We start from the raw sequence: 13835 nt of genomic DNA on the forward strand, positions 1-13835 counted from the left end.
ACCTTACCCACTATTTGATAAGTGCATTAGCTAAGCCAAGATCACAATTTACTAGGTCCAACCTCATGGATGCAACTTTGAATTTTTTTTAGGACCTTGATGCACCAAAAACTCAACAAGGCTACACTCTTGATAACCTTTTGGAAGAACATAATACTTTACATTCACAAGTTACCATTAAAGGACACTGATAATATAAATTTTTGTTTTTGGATGAGTGAGATATTATTAATTACTAGAAAGCTCAATTCAACTGCAAACACCAAGAAAAACAATCACAGCAGCACAGGAGCAGATATCAAAATAGTACAGCTCCAGACACATGCCAACAAAAAAACAAAACCCCGCAAAACAGAGCAAACCTTATTAGCTAGGCAGAATACAAATGACTCTAAGTAAGATTAGAGTTTACATAGCTACCTCTAGTCTCCACCCTTAGTTTAACCTCTCCCTTTACAGACTTCATAGTGCATAATGCCCTCCTCGCTTATATTTGTATTCCTTTGGTGCCATATATGATACACAGTAGCACCTAGGCCAATGTACACATTACAAGTTGACAACCCTTAGAGATTTTCCCTTCCGCTGATTTTCTTTCTCACCCACAGAAAAAAAGGGAAATAATTAAGAACTTCATTAATTCTTTCCAAATTCCTCTAGTGAAAAAGCACTCAAAGAACAAGTGGGCTCTACATTCTAAGCTTTTCCTGCAGAGTACACACTTTAGATTACCAGTGTAACATCAATTTAGCATTCTGTCCTGGAATAACTTGAGAGATCAGGATGATTTTCAACCATCCTACTGTTGGAAGTCTAGCTATGATGTACACCCTATTTCTGCACTTGAATAGGTAAACAAAGTGTACTTCGGATGGAACAAGTGTTTGATCTAACTTGCTTCTAACGCCAGTTTTTATCTTTCAGAACACTTGAAACCCTTGCATTTGACCTGCTGTTCATATATGACTCAACTACCATACTTCTGAATTAGGACTCCATCCGGATGCCATCAATTATGCCATAGGACAACGCAACAACCTGATCTCAAATTAAACTTCAGTAATGGCAAGACAGTGCTTCTCAGATTTAGAATTTTCCTCAAGCCCCAAGAGCTATTTTGAGGAATGTTAAACACACCAGAAACTCGTCTATCAAGAATTATATTGAACGCAAGCTACCCAAACAGATCCCATATTTGTCTCATTATGGCTGCTTTGTATCATTCTTGCACCCCTTTCAAATTTAATCCACATTCCATTTGGCTTGCATAAAATATCCCAGGATATGTTTTATGTTAGCCCTTAGAGCTGAACCATCCTTTCCTTTCCATAGGTAACTACTAAATTTCTGTTCAATAGCCTTGTATATGACCAAAAACACACGTTGATCCTGACACAACATTAAGGTCATAAATATACTCAAACATATGAATATATGTATACATATATGTATGAATGTATGCACATAGGTAGGGGTAATAAGTTGATGAATTAGCATGACAACGAGCTTTCTTCCTCGTCCTTCACTTTTATGTTGAAAGATCGTTAGCAACAAGTAAGTTGAAATCTTCATAATATAAATCATAAGTATTAGGAGACAAAAAAGGAACAAATTATAAGAATCAGATACAGGATATATAAAGCAAATTATTTAGCTTAATTCTTCATGTGGCCAAACTCCCAAAACAAGAATAATGAATGCTTATATATAGTAAAACAAGTAGAATTTACTAATCAAAAAAACAAGTAGAATTCCCATTTATAATTTTTTGAAGCAGGAAAGCTGCAACATTGAATATGATAGTATATATTACATATATGGTTGCCAAAATGGCCAAATAGCACTAATTTATGAAGTTTACAGCAAAATAGCACTGTTCGCAAACTTTGTAGCATAAAACCACCATTTTGGAACTTAATTTTGTGAAAATCGAGTTCCACATAGAACTCGATTTCACTGATGTTGAGTTCCATGAGTAAATAGCCACAGCCACGGTAGCACTTGGTGACGTGGCTTTTCTCAATAAAAAATGCCACGTGGAACTTGATATTCAAAAAATTGAGTTTTATACAAAACTTTTTTAGTTGAAACTCGATAACGCTAGTAACGTGTTCTGTGTAAACTTTTTTTTTTTTTTTTTTAAATAAAGTGGAAATACCATCGGGTTCTATATGATAAACTTTTTTTTAACTTGAAGCAGGAAAGCTGCAACATTGAATATGATAGTATATATTATATATATGATTATAAAATCAAACACAATGGAACTTGCAGTTGAAATCAAATTTTAGTGACAAACTTGGATATCTTGTTCAAATCACTTATAAAACCATAAGAGAAATACCATTTATAGTAATAACTAACAATTCATATGAAAAATTAAAATATTATCAGTATCATATAACTTAAAATGTAAGTTTCAGATTGTTTCTCACATCAACGCCCCTTTCATTTGACCACTTTTTTTCCCAATATGTCAGTTATTCTTACTTCCTTTCATTTTCCCTTTTTCCTACCTCTCTTCTTGGGGAAGACATTACATGGGCCTATTTCTTAATTCTGGTTTTCCAAGCTCAGTTTGGCTTCGATATCTTAAATTAGGTTATTTGTGTTGGCTTTTTTTTTTGGGGGGGGGGAGTGTCTACAGGGCAAGCATGACTAAATGCGATATATTTTTCCTAATGAGAAAATTCAAAAAATTCATGTCAACGTTGACTTCAAATTTACTAGTAAGATAATTATTATCTAAGCGCTTCACAAAAGAAAGAAAGAAAAAAAAAGAAAGAGAAAAAAAAAAAAGCAATATCAAATAGAGAAAAGGAAATGCATTTGAACAAAAGAGATGAAAAGCAAGTGTACCTTTGAACATACTCAGCCACCCCATGTTTAGAATGGGTACCACCACCTGGGAACCACCAGAGCCGATTCTTCTCATGCACCTGATTTTGTCAAGTTGTGTATGATTCACACTGCTTGACCACATATAATCCCTGCTGGGTGGCCATCTTATAATATTCTGGTAGTGCAATCAAGCAAAACAAGAGTGTCTCAGGTGGAGGGCAATGCCACTCAAGTTCTCTTCTGCCAACTGCATATTAAGATTAAGCTGAACTATCATTCAGCCCCCTACTATTTGAACATGTGGACACCAAACCAAAAACCAAGATAATGTCTCGGCATGGATATTAGAATGCACCACTCAATTGATAAAGATTGACAAATACTACCGCACAAATTCCTGTATCATCCTACTTAAGCACATCAATATCTCGAAAACCTCCTCCATTCGCAGAAACAAATCCATGGATCACCCCTTTATCCTCAACTCAACTCCACCCTGGCTTCTTCAGATCCTTCTCATACATTACTCTCCTTCTTCAACTTCACCCCATTGTCCAACACTTTCCTTTACATTACTCAACAGAGTATGATACGCACTATTATCAGGTTCCAATTTCAAAAGCCTGTGTGCCATATATTCCTTGAGTTTTGTCTTCATGAACTCTACAAGCCGCAAGAAGAGCATTCCAAATCCTACTATCAGGAAAAATCCCCATTTTCATTATTATGGTATGGCCATTGGCCAATGCCTCTTTAAGCTTTCATTATTGACCGAAAAGCACCACCATACAAGTGTAATGATCCAAATCAGGTTGAAGACCAAATATCCATTTCATAGAATTATAAACTTCACACCCTTCTATAACAAGACCAGAATGGAGCTCAAGAAGGTGATACAGTTTGGTATTATTCTTTCCTCCAGCATTATACCAAAAAGTTCTAGGGCTTCAAGGCCAAGCCCATGGCTTCCAAAGCCTTCAATCATTGTTGTCCCGGTTACTATATCTTTGACCAACATATTATCAAAACACATTCTAGCAGAAGAAATGTTTCCACATCTAATGCACATGTTTAAGACAGAGTTTTCCATGTGTGTTGTTCCGTCCATGGATTTGTAAAACAAGTTTCTTATACAGTAGCAATGATTGCCTTACCCAATTGCACTGCTGCCAGATGCGTATACACATCTGGAATGCTTGTCATAATCTCAGCCCTGGCCTCAAAATTTGCAGCTTGCATTTGATGGAACAAATTTAATGGCATCCTTAATATATCCATTTGGATGAATCCCAGCGGCATAGCTCCAAACTTAACAGTGTTTCTCTGGGGAATTTCTTTAAACAATTGAGCTGATATCTCTGTTTCTGCACATTTAGCAGAAAAATCCAAAAAAGAAGTCAACAAAACATCATTGCTAAAACCAGCTTTAATGGCTAAACAGTGTATCTGTTCACTTGTAATGGATCTCTAGACTTCACAAATGCTGATATGAATAATGTTAAAAGTCTCAATGCTGAGTGTAGATATACCCTGCATTTCGCTAACCAATTCACTAACTTTTCAACATTCCCCTTCATGGAATAAAAGGAAATCAGAATATTCCACGAAACATCATCCTTTCAGTCAATCTTGCTGAAAAATATTCAAACTTCTTCAACACTACCTGTCCTAGTACACACTTTCAAAACTGAATTTTGTACTGACCCATCTGTTTCTAACCCACTCTTGATTGCATAAACATGAAGTTGCCTCCCATGAATCAAACTATCACCAGCACAACAAGCCGGCAACATTACCATCAACGTCACTGAATTGGGTTCAGACTTTACCATCATTTCCCAGAACAAATCAAAAGCATTACTAACGCTTCCCTCACAAAAATACCCCAAAATCATCGACATCCAAGAAACCAAATCTCTCTGTGACATCTCATCAAACACCTTACGTGCAAAACAGACACACCCCTCAAATATTGCATTGCAAAGATACACATCAAACCGAAAACCCATTTTCGTTGAGACACAATGGACCATCTATCCATATAAGAAAAAGCTGAATAAAAAAGACCCACATTAATGATCAAATTCCATGTAATAGTATGAGCTTTATTTTTTCTTCTCAAAAAACAAGTACGAGGTTTATTTTTTTAACAAGTCTCATTAAATCACGGTTTAAATCTCTCAGTTCATTTCCTGTTATTATAATTTATAACTACGTAATTATTATTACTTTTGTTTCTTAAAAAAAATAACTTCGGAATTTTTCTCATAAAAAAAAAAAAAAAAAAAACTATCAAATTTTATATACATAGGGTATCTAAAGGATGCTGTTTCTTTATAGATTTAGACGAAAAGACCAAGTTGATTCATTTTTACAAAAATGAAAGACTTATTAATTGACAAAAAAGTAAAATTTTTAAGGATTTATTTGAGAATTGAAATTAAGGTCTAGGACTAAATTGAATATTAGCTTTGATTTTTTTAAAAACTAGTTGAAGGCAAGTGTGCTACATGGTTTTTAATGATCAACGTATGCGTTCTTCCCTAAAAGTCTTTCAATGTTTCTATGAAGTTATTGTTGATTTTGGAGAAATTACACAAAAAGGCTCACAATTTGGAAATTGTTTCTATTTAAAAGCTTTCCACATATTTATTATTTATTCTCATTATTCTGGATAGTAATGGAGCAAAAAAACGCTAAAAAGCAAAAAATTACTAATTAAACTCTGCGTTTCCCTTAAAATTTATTCATAAACTATTGATTGTTTATTGGGAGAGTGAGAGATGACTAGACATATTAAAGAATTTTTTTTCTTATTAATTGAAATAGCAATATTGTTTTTTAGTTAGTATTTTATATTTTAATTTTAGGTTTGATGATTTTTTAGATTAATTTTTTTATAAATAAATTAAGTTGTTTAATTGATAACTAAAATGACATGTTATGATTTTCATTGGACCAGCTAGCTCATGTGATAGTTTAGGTGGCACTTGATGGGCAGCTAGGTATGGTGCATGAATTGAAGTGTCCAATTGGAAACAATATATAAAGTTAGGGGAGCAAATCAAAATTTTTAAAACAATAGGGAGTAAAATCAAAATTATTCTATTTTATAGGTGTAATTAGCATAATTTTCAATTTATTCTATTTAGATTTTAAACAATTTATTGAATTACTTAAAGTTTTTTAGCCTATTTATTCAATATGGTATAGTTGAATTCACATAGCATGATTTAATTAAACCAACTTAGCTTAGGTAATTAATTGGCTTTTGTGGCATTTAGTGGCCACCATTTCAACAAAAAGACTTGAATCAAAGGGGGCAAATCAAAATTACTGCAAGCATTAAGGATATAAGAAATTTAATCAAAATTTATCAATTGAGCTAAACTAAAATCTATTTTACATCACAGATTTTTTTTTCTTCTTTTTTTGGGAGTTAAATTTGTCCACATCATTTCTTGATTCAAAGTTATGTATATCAAAATACAAAGCTTCCTCGCAAGTGGGAGAAAGTCCTCAATCTAAACAACATAATCAACTAAATTCCTAACGAATTTTGCTAAACAATGAGGGTCTATTTGGTAAGTGATTCCAAACAACAGTTTTTAATGTTTAAAAATATTGAATTTGTCAAACTTACCATTTTTTTTTTTTTCTAAAAACACATTCATATACCAAACACACATTTATATGTTTTCACATTTTTAAATATGTTATTTGAAACTAGGTGCAAAACATATTTTTTACATTATAAGTATTTTTAACACATGTTTTTATAACACTTTTTAAGCTTTAATTTTTACATTATTTTGGACAACAATACTTGAAAACCGCTACCATATAAGCCCTAGGGTTTTTTTTTTTTTTTTGAAAGCAAGCCCTGGGGTATTGAGTTAGCAGCCCGTGCTACATGAGATAGAGAACTCCATCGCAAACCCTTTTTTTTATATAGGATAAACTACACAATTTCATTAAATAAAATAAAAAAACACTAAACTAAACTGGATCAATACAGTTCAAGCTGGAGGAGACACCTCCAACCGAAATTGACAATTGAGACGACAGTACAATAAAATCTGCTAGATCTAACCCAACTGCCATATTTATCTAATTCCCCAAAACAACTGTCACAGTGACAAAATGAAAGAATTCCTATAGAGAACAACATCTTTGGTATCTCTATTTTCCCAACTTTTGACGACCCAACAAATTTTCGCTAATCTTCAGATATCACTCTTTGTCGGGCTAGATCTTTCTTGGTATTGAGGGTACTCCCAACTGATCACTTTTATTATATTTGGGATGTTAAAAACTTCCAAATCTTTGACCACACTGGTTGCCCATTTGAGCTCTCGGCTAAATTTGTTTCTCTTGCAACAATCCTAGCCACATAATAACTAGATGCGACTGTGTAGCATTGGCGGGCCTGGACTTTCCTTAGTAGAGAACGCTACAATATTGAGGAACCACAGACAAAGAGGATCAAAGACTCGAGGGATTAATGGCTGATTTTGTAGCATCTAGTGAAATTGACGTGGAAGGCTAAATGTTTTCTGTTCATTATCTGTAACTGTATGTCACCATTTTTCTTCCTACTATTACTAGTCCAGTTCTTTTCTTATTTTCTCCTCTAGACATACTAGCTTCTTTTTTTTCTTTTTAATATTATCAGGTGGGCATAATATAGATTTTTTCTTGTTGTCTTGTTGGTGCACTTCCATTTATTTAATTAATGGAAGGACAGGATCAAATGTCCAAGAAGCTTGAAGCTGTAGTTAGAGGGATAGTTACAACAGTGATATTGAAGTATCAGCCAAGTAGCTATGGTCCTCTCACACCCACCTTAGGGCTTAGGCTCCTGCGAAAGTGGTCAAGGACCCAGAATGGTCAAGCATTTAAATTGACTGTCAATTGGCTCTTTTTATTGATTAAATCTTTTTTTGTTTTTGGTGTCCTGCAAATTTAATGTTCTTTTATACTTCTAATGATATGCAGATATAAATACTTCCTATCAATCTCTTTCCTTATTGCAAAGTTACCATCCAATGCCTCTATAATTTGGAAGATAGGGATGGAAGACAGGTTAACATCTGGAGAGATAGGTGGCTGCCAACACTATGCACATTCAGAGTGGTTTCACCAAGACATCCTCAATCTGCAGCAAATTATGTGTGTGACTTGCTGGATGATAATACAAAGACTTGTTGAAAGGATGTTCTGGACAGGTTGTTTATGTCAAAAGAAGCTGCTGTCATTTAAAGCATTCCATGAAATTCTCAACATTCTGACGACAGTATCTTTTGGGTGGTGCAAAAACTGGAGATTTTCAGTTCGGAGTGCATACGGTTTGTTGGACCACGAGGCAATGTCAGGATTAGGAGAGGCTTTAAACAATCACAGCTCAACAATTATGTGGTAGGAACTGTGGAAAGCTAAGTTGACGTAGGCAAATTGCCAAATCATGTAAATGTTGTGTCGAGTGATTATATCCCTTTGTGCAATATTTTCTCTATTTTCGTTTCCCACAGGTACTAAGAATTAGGTTAAATAATTAAATTGCTAACAGGCTCAGGTTATAAATGCACTACAGGATATCCTACCAACAAAGACTCAGGTCTATTTTCCAAACGCACCATCTCTTCAGTAACTTGTGAGCAGTGGAATGAAGTTCCTGAAACCAACCAGTTTACATGCTTTATGGTCTTGCCCGCACGCCAAGAAGGTATGTTAATTAGTTAAAGGCATAAACATTATCCTACACCAGCCTTACCAAAACGAGACTGATCTATTCTCCTGGATGCTGCACCACAAGAATACTATCTCACTGAAACTATTTCTCATTCTGTCATTGCAATTGTGGCTGCACATAAATGGAAAAAGATTTGAGGAACCAGGAATGCAGAAAAATATTTAGTCTGAGTTACTGCATATCCCAACATGGAATCCCCCTCAATTACCTTACTCCAAGGTAAATGTTGCTGTAAAAAATGCAAGGATGGCTTTTGTTATGGAATAGGCAGTGATTAGAGATTTTAATGGGAATTTTGTTGCAGCTAAGGTTGAGGTGATTGTGAGCCAATGCTGTCTGGAAGCTCATTTTACAGGATTCTGGCATGCCCTATAATTGTGTAACCAGCAGGGACATCAGGAGGTTCCCCCCCCCCCCAAAAAAAAACAAAAGGACCTGAAATGCTGAAACTAGCCATGCTAATTTTAGATGCTGTGAGTTTAATTTTGTGGACAAAAGCTAATAATGCTGCTCTTGTTTTTGCAGTTCTTGTGTGTAACTATTGTCACTGAGATTTGGCTGGGTATCTGTCAAAAACTAGATTGGGGAGAAAATGATTTCATTGAATAATTATAATTACAATGCTATTCCCTTTATGTACAGAGATTTGATTGTTTTGCAAAATGCAATATATGTCCTGCTGCTTTTAATAAGAAAAAAAAAAAACATATATACATATTGATATTCGTCTTTCCTATGTTAAGATTTGTTATGGTAATATAATTATTGTTTTTCTTTTTCTCCAACAGTCCCAACATATATAGTGTTATCTTTTCTTTTCTTTTTTCTTTTTTTTCTTTTTTTTTTCTTCCTGGCATTTGGCTCTTTGATTCATGTTGAGAAATTTCAAACTGAAACCTTGCTCTGCTCAGATGTTGATTTTGGACCATGATTTGCACACCTACATGCTTTTGAAGTCAGAAAAACAGAAGTGATGGAAAAGTGAATTGAAAATGCAAAACTTTATTCTGCTTGGTAAAAATAAAAAGAAAAGTGAATAGGTATAGAAAAAAAATGGATAATTTTTCAATATTCCATGACAATTAGTCGTAATAGAGTTTGTAGAACACAAGCAGAAACAATCACAGGAGCAAGCAGAAATCAAAATAGTACAGCTCCAGAAAACACACAACAACAAATGGCTTATGTGTAGTCTCCGCCCTTAATTTAAGCTCTCTCTCTCTCTCTTTATGGACTACATAATACCCTCAGTTCTTATCCCTTGGTAATGGAGAATAAAGCGTTCCTATGGTGCCATATATGGTACAATGCAACACCTGAGGCCAACTTACATACTACAGCAGCACTTCATTAAATATTTCCAAAACCAGACAGATTTTCAATTTCTCCAGATATTATGAAAAAGCTCACTGCAAACTAGTTGATAAATGATAATGCTCATAGTTGCTTCTAGATTGCCATTTCCCATTCAAGAAATGCAATACAAATAAATATATTTAGGAGGCCAGGTAGCGTTTTCATGCCAATCAACATATAAATTGAAAAGTGAACCATCTCAAGCTCTACTGGGGTATGCTAGCTGACTAGCTGTTTATGGCTAAAGCAGAGATCACTCCACCAATTCCTTTCTCTAATGTAAATTGAATCTGTATCTCAAGCCCATCTTTTGAGAGCAAAGGAAAACGCTTGTAACTCCAAGGGGAGGAGGTAAGTAGAGAAGGTGGCAACCCCACAACTAACATCCAGAACCTGAAGTACCCCTGCAATATAATCCCCATGAACTATCCCTGCAGTAAAATGCCCTATGTTACCCAGTGTTGACAACTTCTAAAAGAATTTCAAGTACCTGGGCTCCTTCGGATCCCAATTATTTGCCTCCTCTTTATTAGATTCAGCTAGCCTAAATGAAGCAGATGACCTCATATCTAAAGCAAACTGAGAATTTCTTTCTGCTTCTGAAGTGCCAAATAATTCAATCTCGACTGTTTGATTACTTGATAATCCGATTCACATCATCATGAGACTCAGTCTTCTTCTTTTTTCATTCCTATTCACTTCCTCAGCTCAAACCTTCAAACTAATAAAACCATTCTCATTGAAAAGAGTAAGGGAATGCCAATCCAAATCACATAGAAAACAAAAACAGTATCTCATTCCCAACTTACTCCATAATTCAATAACTTTTTTTTTTTTATCTATGAAACTCTTATTCAAAAAAATAGAAACATCATAGCCCAAGAGCACAATGTATCCAAGACACTTCTAGGTATAATCCAATGTATCCTGAACAAAGAAAACACCAGAGACCATAGATTTTGTGCATAGTAGCAATGAAGGAGCAGATGGTCAATATCTATCTCACCACCATCACAACCCTCCATTGGTTACTATATGGCCCAGCCACCACTACAATAATCCATCATCTCTCTGTTACCAAGTATATCTGCACCTCATCTCTCTATTTTTACTAAGTAAATGCATTACTATTCATATTCCAATTCCAATTCCAATTCCACCACAGGTGGTATACTAAACAATTACAACAACAAAAAACCACTGCAAAGTACCAAAATTTGAAAATTTCAAGTAATCCAGCATATAATACAAACTTAGATTCATCTAAAAGAAACAATCTGTAAAATGCATAGCCAAAAAAAGCAATCTTACCCTAACAATTTAATGGCTGAAACCCAAGCACACCCACCAAATACTTGTAATCAACTAATAAACAAAGAAGCTTTTATATTTCAACACATGAAACTACAACAAAAACATAATTTTAATTTGACCCAAAATAACATCTTTTAAAAAAATTAACCCCTTACGGTATATTAAATATTTTATGAACAAAGGAGTCATCATCTTTGTTGAGACATTTTATCAAATATGTACAAGTGAATCTAACTTCCAAACAAATGTGTAAGGAATATAATTATAAAAGCTAAAACTAGTGAGAACGTAGAAATACATCTATAAAAAATAAAAATAAAAAGTGGGAAAGTAAGAATACAATGTTAAAAATAAGACACGCGTGTTATTACGTTGGCATCCCTGTGATTGTTCAAGATTCCTTTTCTACACACAAATGTGCATTTGGATTTTTATTTTTATTTTTAAAAAAGAAACAGAAAGGCAAAAGAAAATTAGAGAAAAAAAAACTTTCTTGCATGTCTGGTGTTGGAAGTAGCAAGGGAATCAGAAAGAAATCTAGAAGGAAGTGACAATGGAGCCCGCTAAAAATAGAGGAATTAGGGTCGGTCTCATAGGAACTAAAGATTCTGGACAGTGCAGTGCATCGGTGGCACAATCGGAGTTTGGGTTGAGAGAGAGAACAGAGAGGATTGTGGGGAGGGAGATACAAAGTGAGAGGGAGGAAGTGAAGAAATTAGGTTTTGTTTTTTTTTTAATTTAGAGGTGAAAAAAAGGAGGAGGAGGCGAGGCTTTCAAAATTTTGAGGGGTGATTTCGTCATTATTTTGGTGTTGTTCAGTAAACTGATGTGTTAAATTTTTAAGCCAGGTGTCAATTTTTTATTGGTTTGAAAACACCCATTCAAATGATGAGTTGGTAATACTGAAACACCTTATCCTTTCTCCCACTTTTGTGATTGTACTTGACAAGCTGGCCAAGTCTTTGCAAATAGCAATTTTTTTTTTTTTTGGTAAATTATGTTTTTAAACCCATATTTTACATTGGTTTTAAATTACAATCCTCCCACCGATACCCAAAAAATTTACCAAATATTTCACATTTGAGATGGACTGATGTTGCTCAATTGAACCAAGACAAAAACACAAAGCAGGTTGTAAGAAAATCAATGACACTTTTAAAGTTGACATTTTATTTTTTAGAATCTTTCTCTAGTTTTACCATCTCTTTCAATTAACCCCCAAATTTGAGAGAATTACCACAATATTTAACCCTTCTGTCCAAATTGAGATTATCTTGGACAAAAAAGCATAAACATGTGATTTGTGGACCCACAACACCAATTAAATTGCCCTCATTGTTGCAATTTGTTATCTCACACATACAAAATCGATATCATATCCAAATTGAAATTGAAACAATCTAATATGATAATATTGTAGAGACTAAATTGTAAAACACACCCCTAAAGTTTAAGGTTATATTTATTTTATTTCTTAAAACTTCAACCTTTTGATCCTCTCCCCTAACATTAGGGTATCATTTTGATTGGCAACCCTCCATTAAAAATATAAAACAAAATCTTAGTTAGCCATTAAGTATTCCTCAACTTGTCACATGGGATAGTTCATCCAATTAAATCATGCCATATGATATGAATTAAATGGAAAAATATTATTTTTATAAAAAATCTCTAAAATATAATAATTTAATTTAACCTATTATTTTCTTCAATATTTCTTTTTTCTTCCACAAAATCTATGCTCTTTTAAATTTAAAAACACTAATTGTCGGGTGTTATGGTTTTGCTAAAGTTTTGTGTGTGTGTGTATTTATTGCTAAATAAAAAAGGGGTTTCCGATATGGACTTATCGACCCCACGTTACATGACAGTAATGAGTAATACCATGTGTACTATCAGGGCCTTAATGAGGCTATCATCATGTGCATAACACATTTGTTGAATCGTCACCACTCGAATCACTCAACTCCTACCAAGAATCATACAAAACGGTACGAGAACTTTTACCACCAAGCCACAACCCGCAATGGTTTGCTAATTTTTGCTTTCTTCTTTGTTCTTTGTGTTTGTACTGTTGTTTCATTTTTATTATTGAATTTGGTTGACTTGAAATTTCATAGAAAAGATAATCTCAATTTCTCATGAGTCCAAATGTTGAACTAATTTAACTCTTCTACCAACATCTACTTCCACTCAATGTACGATAAAAAGTTACCCACTTCAAATTGGATTTGGGCTACCTCCAAATGACACAATAAGCCTTTTTTTTTTCCTTTTTTTTCCTCTTTTTTGAGGGGGACTGTTATTGGGTTTGAGTTAAATGAAATTAGAGAGGAAATTATGCTATTTATATTGAAAGAATATGATTGTTGGAAAATTCGATTGTTAGAAATATATGGCTATTTTTCTTCTTCTTCTTGTTAGGACAAAAAAATAAATATATTCACATGTGTGAGCATGTGAGTCAAATTGTCCACCAAAGTGTGACTTGAGAGGGATGGATCTTATTATACATGGCCCAAATAAGCAAACTTGCAAGGCCCATTATAAAAGAAAATAACACAGTACACTT

The 13835-nt window shown here is 34.0% G+C and overlaps 1 long non-coding RNA gene and 1 pseudogene across 4 annotated transcripts; one reads left to right on the plus strand and one right to left on the minus strand.

Moving 5' to 3' along the window:
- Positions 1–2948: 2948 nt before the first annotated feature.
- Positions 2949–6684, minus strand: LOC142609219 (pentatricopeptide repeat-containing protein At4g35130, chloroplastic-like; annotated as a pseudogene).
- Positions 6685–6859: 175 nt separating this feature from the next.
- On the plus strand, positions 6860–9269 carry LOC142610155 (uncharacterized). 4 transcript variants are annotated; one of them, XR_012839774.1, is made up of 5 exons: positions 6860–7416; positions 7589–8566; positions 8725–8812; positions 8898–8995; positions 9119–9269. It is a non-coding gene; the product is annotated as an uncharacterized LOC142610155 (long non-coding RNA). The 4 variants fall into 4 exon arrangements; XR_012839772.1 differs by having other exon boundaries at positions 7589–7730; positions 7840–8812; XR_012839771.1 differs by having other exon boundaries at positions 7589–8812.
- Positions 9270–13835: the final 4566 nt, after the last annotated feature.

This window comes from Castanea sativa, chromosome 9 (genome assembly GCF_040712315.1).
Source record: "Castanea sativa cultivar Marrone di Chiusa Pesio chromosome 9, ASM4071231v1".
Classification (NCBI taxonomy): Eukaryota; Viridiplantae; Streptophyta; class Magnoliopsida; order Fagales; family Fagaceae; genus Castanea; species Castanea sativa.